The 13,405-nt window shown below is 34.2% G+C and overlaps 1 long non-coding RNA gene across 1 annotated transcript in view; it reads right to left on the bottom strand.

Moving 5' to 3' along the window:
- Positions 1-996: 996 nt before the first annotated feature.
- The window catches only part of LOC141495883 (uncharacterized), a 35,477-nt gene continuing 23,068 nt past the window's right edge, over positions 997-13,405 (bottom strand). The window contains exon 4 of the long non-coding RNA XR_012470886.1: positions 997-3,606. This is a non-coding gene — a long non-coding RNA (uncharacterized LOC141495883). The remainder of the gene's footprint in view (positions 3,607-13,405) is intronic.

Genomic DNA, 13,405 nt, shown 5'->3' with positions numbered 1-13,405 from the left:
AGGTAATTATTAAGTGTCTGAGATCGGATTTGAACCCAGGTACTCCTGACTCTGAGGCCGGTGCTCTATCCACTGTGCCACCTAGCTGCCCTGAAAACAGTACTTCTAAGGTTCTATGTGGAGATGCTTCAGTCAGGAAGGGTGGGAAAGGAAGTAGTATGAAAAAAGAAAAAAATGTACTTCCTAACCTAGCAGTCTTTAGAGCATAAGTCTGATTTTTATAAGAAAACCTTTTTCAAATTACAGAACATCATTCAAATGTGAAATTAGTTTTCTCTTTTAATCTTTGGAGAAAAAGTTCTTTTAGATCTACTGCAGATCTGAAAATTTAGGTTTATCTATTAGAGCTAATGGATATAAACTTTATAATTTACATTCACTTTTTATACTTTATGCCACATGACTTTCTATGTTTCTTTTCTTTTTTCTTTCTTTTTGTTTTTGTGAGGCAATGGGAAAGTGACTTGCCCAAAGTCACATAAGCTAGTAAATATCATTTGAACTCAGGTCCTTCTGACTCCAAAGGCCAGTGATTTCCATCTACTACAATGCCTAGCTGCCCCTTTGTTTCTTCTATTATGCATTTTTCCAACAATCATCCCAGTAGGGAAAAAAAAGTAAAATTTACTTCTGTTGGAGTCAAGTGTCTCCTCCTAAAATCTACTGCATCTTAGTGATTCAACAAAATACCCCTTTCTCACTTGGTTTAGTAGACAAAAGCAACTGGTTATCTAATTCTATAAAGTATTTTAAAAATAACTACTTCCTTTCATTAGTACAGATACTAAAGTGCATAGGTTATTTTTTACGACAAAATTCTGACTTCTAAAATGAAAACAAATCAGATATATTGTACTCTGACCTTATGAAAAACTCCAATTTTCTTTCTTGTTTTCTGCTATCAACTTAAAAACGAAAAACTGTACCATTATCAGGCACCATTTTTTTTCTCCTGCCCCATCTTTATTATACTTAAACAACACATATTAAATTTATTTTCCTTTGACTAGTATGGCCTAAATATTGGTTTTCAGAGTCAGACAGGATATAAAGCAACTAAAAATTAAAAACTGACACAAAGCAAAGAAAATTGGGAAAAATGAACTGATTAAAAAAATCTTTGAACAAACAAAAAAATATATATCCCATAAATGTGGAATATATCTTTAGGAACTTTTCAGTTTCTATGTTCCAAAGCAAATGCTGCCTTTAAAAAATAAATTCGGACATTTAGTTCTCAAGAATATCGAGTAAAAAGCATATACAATATTTTGCTCAGAGACCCAAATACTAAAAAATCACACAGGAAAAAATTCACATAATTCTGCAAATCAGGGAAGATGAAATCAATAGAAAAAGACTAATTTAAATATCAAGTTTGGCTGTCAGCTCAATTGTAATAAGCATTTATTAAGCACCTAATATATTAGGGGTATTGTGCTAAATATCCTGCTAGGATTTAGAACAAAGAATGAAACCAAGGTCAGGAAAATCAGAGAGAGCACAGCACATCTAGAAGAAGAGGATGATGGACAGTATCAAATGCTGCTGAAAAGTCAAGAAAGAAGTAGATGTGGTTGGGGAAAAGGTCACAGATGCTACAATTAAGACAGAATTCACTGTCATCTTAAAGGTAGTATGCAAATTTAAAGTCAGAAGGCAAGTATCCACTGCTTTCTGCCATTAATGCAGCTGAGAGAAGATAATGTCTTCGGTCATTTATGTGTCCAAGAATGCTGGTATATTGCCCAAGAATACTACCATATTAACATTAAAGTATTCAACTCTACATATGAACAAAACTGAGTGAATGATATTTTTAGTGTTGGTCAGTAAACAGGCACTTAATTACATCCTAGTCATTGTGCTAATTGATGAGACTATAAAAGTCAAAACAATCTCTTCCTCCAGAACTTTCACTCTAATAGGGTACACAACATGTTAAAAATTACATACATACCCATATACATCCAGAGTACATGAAGAGAGCAAGAAATTAGAAGCTGGGGAGGATGGGAAAAGCCTATTGAACATGGTGGAATTTGAGCTGAGTTCAATAAGTCAGGGAAACTAATCTTTAGACATGAGGAGGGAAAGCATCCCAGGAGTGGGTGAAGCCAATTCGAAGATAAGAATTGTGTGAAAATAGGAAATTGAGTTTAAGGTATTATAAGTAGGTCTAAGTTGCTATATTGAAGAATTTGGAGTAAGGAGTGTAAAGTATAAAAAAGACAGGTAACATAAGTAGGGATAAGATTATGAAGAATTTAAAAAGCCAAATATAGGCCTTTATATTTCATCCTAGAGGTAACAGAGCCACAGGAGCTAAATGAAAATGGGGGTGATTCCATAAGAACCAGGGTTTAGGAAAAAATCACTCTGGTAGCTGGAGTGGAGAATAGAATAGAGTAGGGAGATACTTGAGATAGAGATCAACAAGATGACTATACCAATAGTCTAGGTGAGAGTTCAAAAGGTTTAAACTTCAGTTATGGTTGTATGAAAGAAGAGAAAGGAAATGAAATATTGTGAAAGTATAAACAAGATTTGGTAAGTGATTATAAGTGGATGATAGAAAAGAGTTGAAGATGACTCAGGTTGTAGGGCAGGGTCATTGGGAAGATGGTAGTGTCCTGGACAGTAAAAGGAAAAATTTGGAAAATTTTCAAGGGAAAATTCCTGGGAAAATGGGAAGTTTGGGAAAAAGATGATTTCTATTTTGGACATGTTGCATTTGAATTGCCAACTAATCATCCATTTCAAGATGTCCCAAAAGCAACGAGTTCCACATATCTACTGTCAAGAGAAAAAGATTGTATCTGGATAGTAAATCTGATCATCATTAACATAAATATGATAAAATTGGAGTCTAATGAAACCATCAAGTGAGACGGTACAGAGCAAAAAAGAGTTGAGGACTGAAGACAGAGACTTAAGAGTTATACATGGTTAGAGGGTAAGAGTTATACATGGTTAGAGGGCAGAACCTTGTTGAAGAACCAACAAAGACAACTGAGGAGTGATCTGCCAGATAATGACACTCCTCCCATTTGGCACACTATTGCTGAAGAACATCCCAGTGTCCTCATTCAGCCTTTTACACCTTTTCCTGAAGAAGGAACCATGTTCTTGACTTTCACAGACTACCCACTCACACCTAAACTTCTCTTGCCTTTCCCTGACCTCAGATCCCTATTTTATGCAAAGACTAACCTGAAAAATTAAGTTTTGTCATGAACAAGGTAGTGTTAATGACTATAGTGTGACCTTCTTAGGAGAAATTGTACTATAAGAAGTGGTTCATAAAGAGACGACAATCTTAATTCAAAAGAATAATAGGAATTTCAAGCCCTCTAACTGGAAGCTTAAGAAGAGATTTGGAGTTAGGCAAAACTTTTAATTATATCATATAAGAATCTACTTACCCTGTACTAAAAATCTATGATTCTATGATCCCTGAACATTTGAAAAATAGAGGGGTGGCTAGGTGGCACAGTGGATAAAGCACCGGCCCTAGAGTCAGGAGTACCTGGGTTGAAATCCGGTCTCAAACACTTAATAATTACCTAGCTGTGTGGCCTTGGGCAAGCCGCTTAACCCCATTGCCTAAAAAAAAAAAAAGATAAAAAAAGAAAATTAGAACTATATCCTTAAAATGCAGTTTCCATTAGCATTAGGAAAGAAATCAATCTTTCTGGGCAACAATGCCTTTCTAAGCATATAGTCAATTTCTTAATTCTAACAAAACTCTTCTGAGAAAGTTCAATTAAAAAATAATTAAGAAGCATTTGGGCTAAGGACAATACTTAACACATACATAGGCTATAACTAAAACACTCAATATTTTCCATAAACTTTAATAGTTAATTTAACTATTCCATACAACAAATAATTCTATCCCTAATTGCAATTGTAATATGAATAAAATAAAAACTGCAGTCACCTGAAATATAGTCAGGAAATATAGAAGTCAGTAACTCCATTATATCATTTATGTATATAGATGTGAATATGTATCAGGGAAAAGAGTTGCTTCTACCAGCATTTCCCCAAAGTCCACAGTATATGATTGACTCCCATTATAGACTCTCATTAAAACTCACAACTATTGCCTTATTCTTTTCCTTAATGGGAACTATATTTTTAAAAAACCACTGCAAAATACCTATGCTTAAAATAAAACATAGTTTTTTTTGCATACTTCATATAATTTCTGTCAAAACTTAGTAATTACTTTTATCCAGATGCCTATTTTTTCAATTGATATTTTTCCAATTACGTTATGAAAGTTTTTCAACATTCATTCACTTACATATGCATATTTTTAAGTTACATAATTTCTTTCCACCCTCCCTTCCCACCCCACTCCCCTCAGTAGTGAACACTCAGTTGAATTCTGTACATCCACATTTGTTATTTGCATATTTACAAATTAGTCATTTTCAAAATGAAGAATTTGGATAAAGGGAAAAGAAAAAAAATCATGAGATGGGAAAGAAATACATAAGAGAATTTTTTTTTTTAGGTTTTTGCAAGGCAATGGGATTAAAGTAGCTTGCCCAAGGCCACACAGCTAGGTAATTATTATGTGTCTGAGGCCAGATTTAAACTCAGGTACTCCTGACTCTAGGGCTGGTGCTCTATCCACTACACCATGCCACCTAGCTGCTGCCATTAATGAAATTTTTAAAAAGTGAATATGGTGTTCATTCAGATTCTGTAGGGTTTTTTAATTTTGTTTTGTTTTGTTTTTCTTCCTCTGGATGGGGATAGCATTGACCATAACAGATCTCCTGGGGTTATCCTAGCTCTCTGAACTGCTAAGAGGAGCTGCATCCAGCAAGGTTGATTAAACTCACAATGTTGTTGTTAATGTGTACAATGCTCCATTGGTTCTGCTCCTTCAGTCAGCATCAGATCCTGTAAATCATTCCATTCCATTCCAGTTTGACCACTCATAGTTTTGAATAGAACAATAGTATTCCATACCTTTCATATGCCATAGCTTGTTCAACCATTCCCCAATTGATGTAGATGTCCAGTTTTTTTTAACACCACAAAATCTGTCTTAGATGGTCACTGACAAAGGTTTTCTTAACTACATCTTTGAGTCCTTCCCCATTAACTCTGGCATACATGTATTTCATATCATGAAAACTCAAGTGATCTCTCTTCGAAGGCATAGACTTGCACTTCCAACTGCCTAATGAACAATCCCCATCTAGATATATCAATAGTGTCATAGGTTCAACATGTCTAGTAGACATAATCTTTCCACAAAACACATTCTTCTGATTTATCTCAATTAATGGCAACATTATACAAATCATACATGCTCAAAACACTGGAGTCATGAAGATGACTCCAATGAAGTAGAAGTACTCCATGAAGTAGAAGTACTTATCATTAATTCTCCAATTAATTGTCAGGCCTTGTCTATTCTCTCTTCATATCTTTCCCATCCACTCACCATCTATCACCAATGCTACTACCCCCAAATTATTGTAATAACCTTCTAATACAGCCACAATAATACATCTAACACAAACCATTCAACAGCAAAATGTTTCTAGTTTAATCATCATAATGCATAGTTCTCATCATGTCGTGCCCCTGGAAGAAAATCTTCAGTGCCTCTCTACTGACACATAAGTAACTTTCAAATTCCCTAATCCTGAATTCAAAGTACTTGACAGGTTATTTTCAACTATCTTCCTTATACCTGACTTTATATTCCAGACAAGCTAGATATTTTCCCAGCACAGTGTTTGACTTTCTATTAATCTTCCTTGTATTCCTCATGGTCTGTCTAATGCCAAGTATGCCCTCCTCTCCCATCTCTGCCAGTTCTTTTGGTACTACAGTGTATTACTATAAAGATGTTGGTATACATAATATACCATTTCTTACTCATTTACCATCTTGGGGTATCTTTTATCAGAGATATAAGATGCAAAGATTTGATAACTTTTCTTATTCTAGCTGCATTGGTTTTTATTCATACATATTTTAAACATTTTATATAATGAAACTATATTGAATTATTTATTAAAAAAGAATTCTTTAGATAAAACAAACTTTTTTTGTTTATCACTTTACAAACAATAAATTGTCTAGCATCCATAGTTAAAGTTAAAGATCACTCAAGATTTCTTATTCTCTTGTTGAAGCATATGAAAAAACATCCTTTTAAGTTTCTCTAGAAATATTAAAAAAAATATTATTTTGGGGGCAGCTAATTGATGTAGTGGATAGAGCACTAGCCCTGGAGTCAGGAAGACTTGAATTCAAATGTGGCCTCAGAAGCTTACTAATTACCTAGCTGTGTGACCTTGGGCAAATCACTTAATCCCATTGCCTTGTAAAAACCAAATTTTTAAAAAAGAAAATGACTGAAAATATTTTTTAAAATAATATTTTTCTAAACTAAAAAACCATTCCAGATTTCACTATTTCATATAAACAAACTTAACTCTTAACTAGTTAAGAACATAGTCTTTCCTATGGACTATATACTCTTATTACAGTCAAGATGTCAGCCTAAGCTACTGCTAGTTTTCTAGTTCATTCATTAATTCAATTGGCTGCCTGTCCAAATAAATCTAATTATCTAGAGAATATGCAAAATTCATCCACTTTGATTTTTGAGTGCATACAATACGCTGACTTCTTTCAAATGATGCCCTAGTTTATGGAGAAGCTCTGTAGCATTCTAGGGTTCAAAGCAATTAAAACATCTTCTGAGAATAAAAACATTCTGGGATCCCCGGCATCAATAAAGAATATTGTCAATTTGGATTCTTAGGCAGGATAACCCCATAACATTAGCAAGCATTTTATTTAAGCATATGTTTTCCTGTTTTGCACCTAATCTGATGTCAACTCAGAAGATTATTGAACAAAATTACTGCTGGGTGTACTCTGCCATAGAATCTTTTAATAGTATTTTTAATTTTAACACATTGTTTTTGGAATTTTAACATGTGCTTTAGAGATTGTTATGTTTTTTCCCATTCTGGAGAAATCTTTAAAACTATATTTTCTTAGCACTTAAACTGAATGCTTTTTTTTGTAACTGGCTACATTAAAATCTTAACCCCTTTATACTTCTCAGTCAGTTATGATTGTAAAAATTTTCTGTTGTAGAAAATTATTGACAAGCACCAACTGGTTCCCTTATCTTTTTTTTGGCAAAGGAAACAACTCAATATATGCTAAGATTATTCTCATAAAAATTTATATATAACACATCTTCTTTGCCATTATTTTTTATGCCTTTAAAATTGTTGCTTCCATTATGGATGTCTTTGGTATCTATCTAGTTGGTCCTGCCATTACCCAATTTTGTTTTCTTGGAATAAGTGATTGCTTTTTCCTAACACAGTACAGTAATTACAATTGAGATAGAGTTCAAATACAATAGTTTCACTATCATCATCATCATCATCAATAAGTACAGCTCACTAAAAATATGAATATATTTCTTCAATTTTACATCTGTCTGCTGTCCTTTCAATTTAATCTACATGTGCTCCAAGGAAGATATGATTTACCTGTGTCTCAATGCAAAGCCCTCCATTAGCACTTTCCCCTTAACAGCCTTGTTTTGTGAAGCAATTGCAGGTAATTTTCTATCATCTTCTCAAATAATGTTTTGAAAATAAATTCATGATGTAAACTGGTGTTGTCTTTGGAAACTTCTATGTGTTGCCATTTGGCTAAAGGATCAAATATTTGTGGAGTGAGGAGGTTTTTGGGTTTCATTTGACCCCTGGTTATGTCAACTGTTTATCATCAGTTAAATGCTCCAAGAAATAGTCATAGTTGGGGGGAATAGATAAATAAATTGTGGTTTATCTATGTAACTGGATATTATTGTGCTATAGGAATGTTGAGTGAGGAATTTTTTTGAAACTCTTGCTTCACATCTTTCAAGAATTCTAGCTGAATCTACATTTGCCTTTGAGCCTCTGCTTTGTAGATGTTTTGTAATCACTCTATTCCTAGGTCACAAAAACCTTAAAATCAAATAATAAATACAAATTTCTCAAATCATGATGTAATTAAAAAGTACATGTAATAAAGGGTCAGGAAAGATAAACCTAGAATTAATTGTAAATTAAATAACTTTATCTTAAAAATGGGTAAATCAAACAGCAAAAAAAATAATTATATCCAAGAAAATGATAAGACACCATACCAAAATTTATGGGATGCACCTATGGAAATTTTGAGGGGAAACTTTTTTTATATCTCTAAATGCCTTTATGAATAAAATAGAGGAAGAGGAGATCAATGAAATGGGTATACAACTAAAAAAGCTAGGAAAAGGACAAATTAAACATTCCTAATTAAATATCAAAATAGAAATTTTGAAAATCAAGGGAGAAATTAATAAAATAGAAAGCAGGGGTGGCTAGGTGGCGTAGTGGATAAAGCACCAGCCCTGGAGTCAGGAGTACCTGGGTTCAAATGCGGTCTCAGACACTTGATAATTACCTAGCCGTGTGGCCTTGGGCAAGCCACTTAACCCCGTTTGCCTTGCAAAAAAAAATAAAATAAAATAAAATAGAAAGCAAAAAAACGACTGATCTCACAAATAAAACTAAGAGTTGGTTTTATGAAAAAGCCAATAAAATAGACAAACTTCTGGTTAATCTGATTTAAAAAGAGAGAGAAGATAACCAAATTACCAGTATCAAAAATGAAAAGGGTGAACAAACCACCAATGAGGAGGAAATTAAAGAGATATTTTAGAACTACTTTGCCAAACTGTATGCCAATAAATTGGACAACTTGAGTGAAATAGCGGAATATTTACAAAAATACAAACTGCCTAGATTAACAGAATAGGAAATAAATTACTTAAATAACTCCATTTCAGAAAAAAGAAATTGAAGAAACTATCAATAAACTTCCTAAGAAAAAGTCTCCAGGTTCAGATGGAGTTACAAGTGAATTCTACCAAACATTTAAAAAACAATTAATTATTTTTTTTTTAAAGTATTTTACAAGGTTGGGGTGGCTATGTGGTGCAGTGGATAGAGCACCAGCCCTGGAGTCAGGAGTACCTGGGTTCAAATCTGGTCTCAGACACTTAACAATCACCTAGCTGTGTGGCCTTGGGCAAGCTACTTAACCCCATTTGCCTTACAAAAACCTAAAAAAAAAAAAAAAATAGAAGAAGGACTTCCAGCCAAGAGGGCAGAGAGAAGACAGGCACAGTTACACCTGAATCTTCTCATCAGACTTGGCTTAAAGTCAACTTACACACATACTCAGTTAACTTAAAAAACATCTAACCTTTCAAGTACTAAAAGGGGAAAAGGGGAGGGGGGGAAATGGAGAAAGGGAAGGGGAGTGGGGAGGGGAAGGGGAAATAACAAAAGAAAGGGAAGGGAAAGGGGAAAAAGGGAAAGGGGAAAAAAGGGGAGGGGTGATATAGGAGGGCAAACACACTGAAGGGGGTGGTATTCAGAAACAAAATACTGGGGAATATGGATAAGGGGGGAAGGGGGAAAAATACAAACAGAGGGAAGATAGCATGGAAGGCAATGAAGAATTAGTAATCATAACTTTGAGTGTGAATGGGATGAACTCTCTCTTAAACCATAAGCAAATAGCAGAGTGGATTAAAAACCAGAATCCTACAATATGCTGCTTACAAGAAACTCATTTGAAGCAGAGAGATACATATAGACTAAAGGTAAAAGGATGGAGCAAAATATATTTTGCTTCAGCTGAAGTGAAAAAAGCAGGGGTAGCAATCCTCATCTCAGACAAAGCAGATGCAAAAACAGATCTCATTAAAAGAGATAAGGAAGGAAACTTTATCCTCCTAAAAGGCACCATGGGCAATAGTTATTTCAATACTGAATATATATGCACCCAATGGGATAGAATCTAAATTCTTAGAGAAGGTGAAAGAACTACAGGAAGACATAGACAGCAAAATTCTACTAGTGGGAAACCTCAACCTCCTGCTCTCAGATCTAGATAAATCAAATCATAAAATAAACAAGAAGGAAGTTAAGAAGGTAAATAGATTGTTAGAAAAATTAGATATGGTAGACTTATGGAGGAAATTGAATGGGGATAGAGAGGAATATACCTTTTTCTCTGCAGTACATGGCATTTATACAAAAATTGACCATGTACTAGGACATAAAAACCTAATGATCAAATGCAGCAAGGCAGAAATAGTGAATTCATCTTTCTCAGATCACAATGCAATAAAAGTCATATGCAATATTGGGCCAAGGAGATACAGACTAAGAACCAATTGGAAACTGAATAACCTCATTTTAAAGAATGAGTGGAGGGGCAGCTAGGTAGCGCAGTGGATAGAGCTGGCCCTAGAGTCAGGAGAACCTGGGTTCAAATCCAACCTCAGACACTTAATAATTATCTAGCTGTGTGGACTTGGGTAAGCCACTTAACCCCCTTGCCTTTAAAAAAACCTAAAAAAGATAATGAAGAATGAGTGGACCAAAAAAATAGAAGAAGGAATTCTGCCAAATTCCTTTTATGATACCAATGTGATGCTGATACCTAATCCAGGAAGAACCAAAAATAAAGAAAATTATAAACCAATCTCCCTAATGAATATTATGCAAAAATCTTAAAGACAATTTTAGCAAAGAGTACAGCAAGTTATTACTAGGATAATACACTATGATCAGGTAGGATTTATACCAGATAGGTAGAAATGGTTCAATTTTAGGAAAACACTCAGAAATCATATGATTGTCTCAATAGATGCTAAAAAAAGCCCTTTGATAAAATACAACATCCATTCCTATTAAAAACACTAGAAAGTATAGGAATGATGAATTTTCTTTGAAATAATCAGTATCTATCTAAAAGCATCAATAAATATTATATGTACTGGGGATAAACTCAGAGCATTTCCAATAAGATTGGAATGAAACATTATTATTATTATTATTCAATAAAGAATTAGAAATGTCAGTTTTAGCAATAAGGGAAGAAAAAGAAATTGAATGAATCAGAATTGGCAATGAGAGAGCAAAGCTTTCATTCTTTGCAGATGATATGATGGTATACCTAGAGAATCAGAGAAAATTATCTTAAAAACTCCTTGAAATAATTAACAAATTCAGCAAAGTAGCAGGATATAAAATACATTCACATAAATCATCAGCATTTCTATATAAGAACAACAAAGCCCCAAAACAAGAGATAGAGAAATTTCATTTAAAATAACTGTAGACAACATTAAATATTTGAGAATCTATGTCCCAAGACAAACCCAGAAATTATATGAACACAATTATAAAGCTCTCCTCACCCAAATAAAGTCAGATCTAAATAATTGGAAAAATGTCAATTGCTCATGGTGAAGTTGAGCTAATATAATAAAAGTGACAATTCTACCCAAATTAAATTACTTATTTGGTGTCATACCAATCAAACAACCAAATAACTACTTTACCGAGCTAGGAAAAAAATTGTAACAAAATTCATCTGGAGTAACAAAAGGGTAAGAATATCAAGGGAACTGATGAAAAAAATGTAAAGGAAGGTAGCCTAGCTTTATCAGATCTAAAACTATACTATAAAGCAGCAGTCATCAAAACTGCCTGGTACTGGTTAAGAAATAGAACAATGAGGGGTGGCTAGGTGGCGTAGTGGATAAAGCACCGGCCCTGGAGTCAGGAGTACCTGGGTTCAAATGCGGTCTCAGACACTTGATAATTACCTAGCCGTGTGGCCTTGGGCAAGCCACTTAACCCCGTTTGCCTTGCAAAAAAAAACCTAAAAAAAATAGAACAATGGATCAGTGGATTAGGATAGCTTCAAAAAAAAAAAAAACTGCAGCAAATGACTACAGCAATCTACTATTTGACAAACCCAAAGACATCATCCTCTGGGATGAGAACTCACTATATGACAGAAATTGTTGGGAAAACTGGAAAATAGTATGGTAAAAATTAGGCATAGATCACATCTCACACCCTATACCAAAATAAGGTCAAAAAAGGGTACAGGATTGCTGTGATATCATAGATAAATTAATAGACCAAAAACTACTCTAACTGATCTGTGGAAAAAGAGATAAATTTATGACCAACAAGAATTAGAGTAGATTATAAACTGCAAAATAAATTATTTTGACTATATTAAATTAAAAAGATTTTGCACTAATAAAATCAATGCTGCCAAAATTAGAAGAAAAGCAGAAAGCTGGGAAACAATCTTCACAACCAGGAGTTCTGATAAAGGTCTCATTTCTAAAATATATAGAAAATTGCATCAAATTTATAAGATCACAAGTCATTCCCCAATTGATAAATGGTCAAAGGATATGAACAGACAGTTTTAAAATGAAGAAATTAAAGCTATATTTAATCATATGAAAAAATGTTCCAAATCACTATTGATTAGAGAAATGCAAATTAAAACAACAATGAGGCATCATCTCACACTCATTAGATTAGCCAAGATGAGAAAAAGGGAGGATGATCAATGTTGGAAAAGTTGTGGGAGGATTGGGACATTGATGCATTGCTGGTAGAGCTGTGAACAGATCCAACCTTTCTGGAGAGCAATATGGAGCTATGCCCAAAGAGCAATAAAACTATTCATACCCTGAGGTGGCTAGGTGGCATAGTGGATAGAGTACCAGCCCTGGAGTCAGGAGTACCTGGGTTCAAATCCGGTCTCAGACACTTAATAATTACCTGTGTGGCCTTGGGCAAGCCACTTAACGCCGTTTGCCTTGCAAAAAAAAAAAAACCCAACAAAAAACTATTCATACCCTTTGACCCAGGAATTCCAATTCTAGAACTATATCCAGAAGAAACAATACAAAATGGGAAAGGTCCTACACATTCCAAAATTTTCATAGCAGCAGTCTTTGTAGTGGCAAAGAATTGGAAATTGAGGAGATGCCCATCAACTAGGGAATGGTTAAACAAGTTATGGTACATGAATATTATGGAATATTATTGTTCTAAAAGAAACTATAAATGGTGGGGCAGCTAGGTGACACAGTAGATAGAGCACCAGTCCCAGATTCAGGAAGACCTGAGTTCAAATCCGTCTTCAGACACTTAGTAATTGCCTAGATGTATGACCTCAGCCAAGTCACTTAATCCCACTGCCTTAAAAATACTAAAAATTTTTTTAAATCATGAGAATAAAGAAACATTTTTTTATAAAAGAAACTATAAATGGTTAGATTCTAGAGAAGCATGGAATGACTTATGGGATCCAATGCTGAACGAAGGGAGTAGAGCCAAGAGAACAATGTACATATCAACAACATTATAACAGGAGCAACCTTGATGGAAGCAGCTCCTCTCAACAGTCCAGAGAGCTAGGACAACTGCGTTTGACTGGTTATGGACTATACTATCCCCAACCAGAAAAGAAAAAAAAA

Source organism: Macrotis lagotis, chromosome 8, assembly GCF_037893015.1.
Source record: "Macrotis lagotis isolate mMagLag1 chromosome 8, bilby.v1.9.chrom.fasta, whole genome shotgun sequence".
In the NCBI taxonomy this organism is placed as follows: domain Eukaryota; kingdom Metazoa; phylum Chordata; class Mammalia; order Peramelemorphia; family Peramelidae; genus Macrotis; species Macrotis lagotis.
The sequence above is the reverse complement of the archived record's forward strand: the minus strand, read 5'-3'. Positions and strand labels throughout refer to the sequence as shown.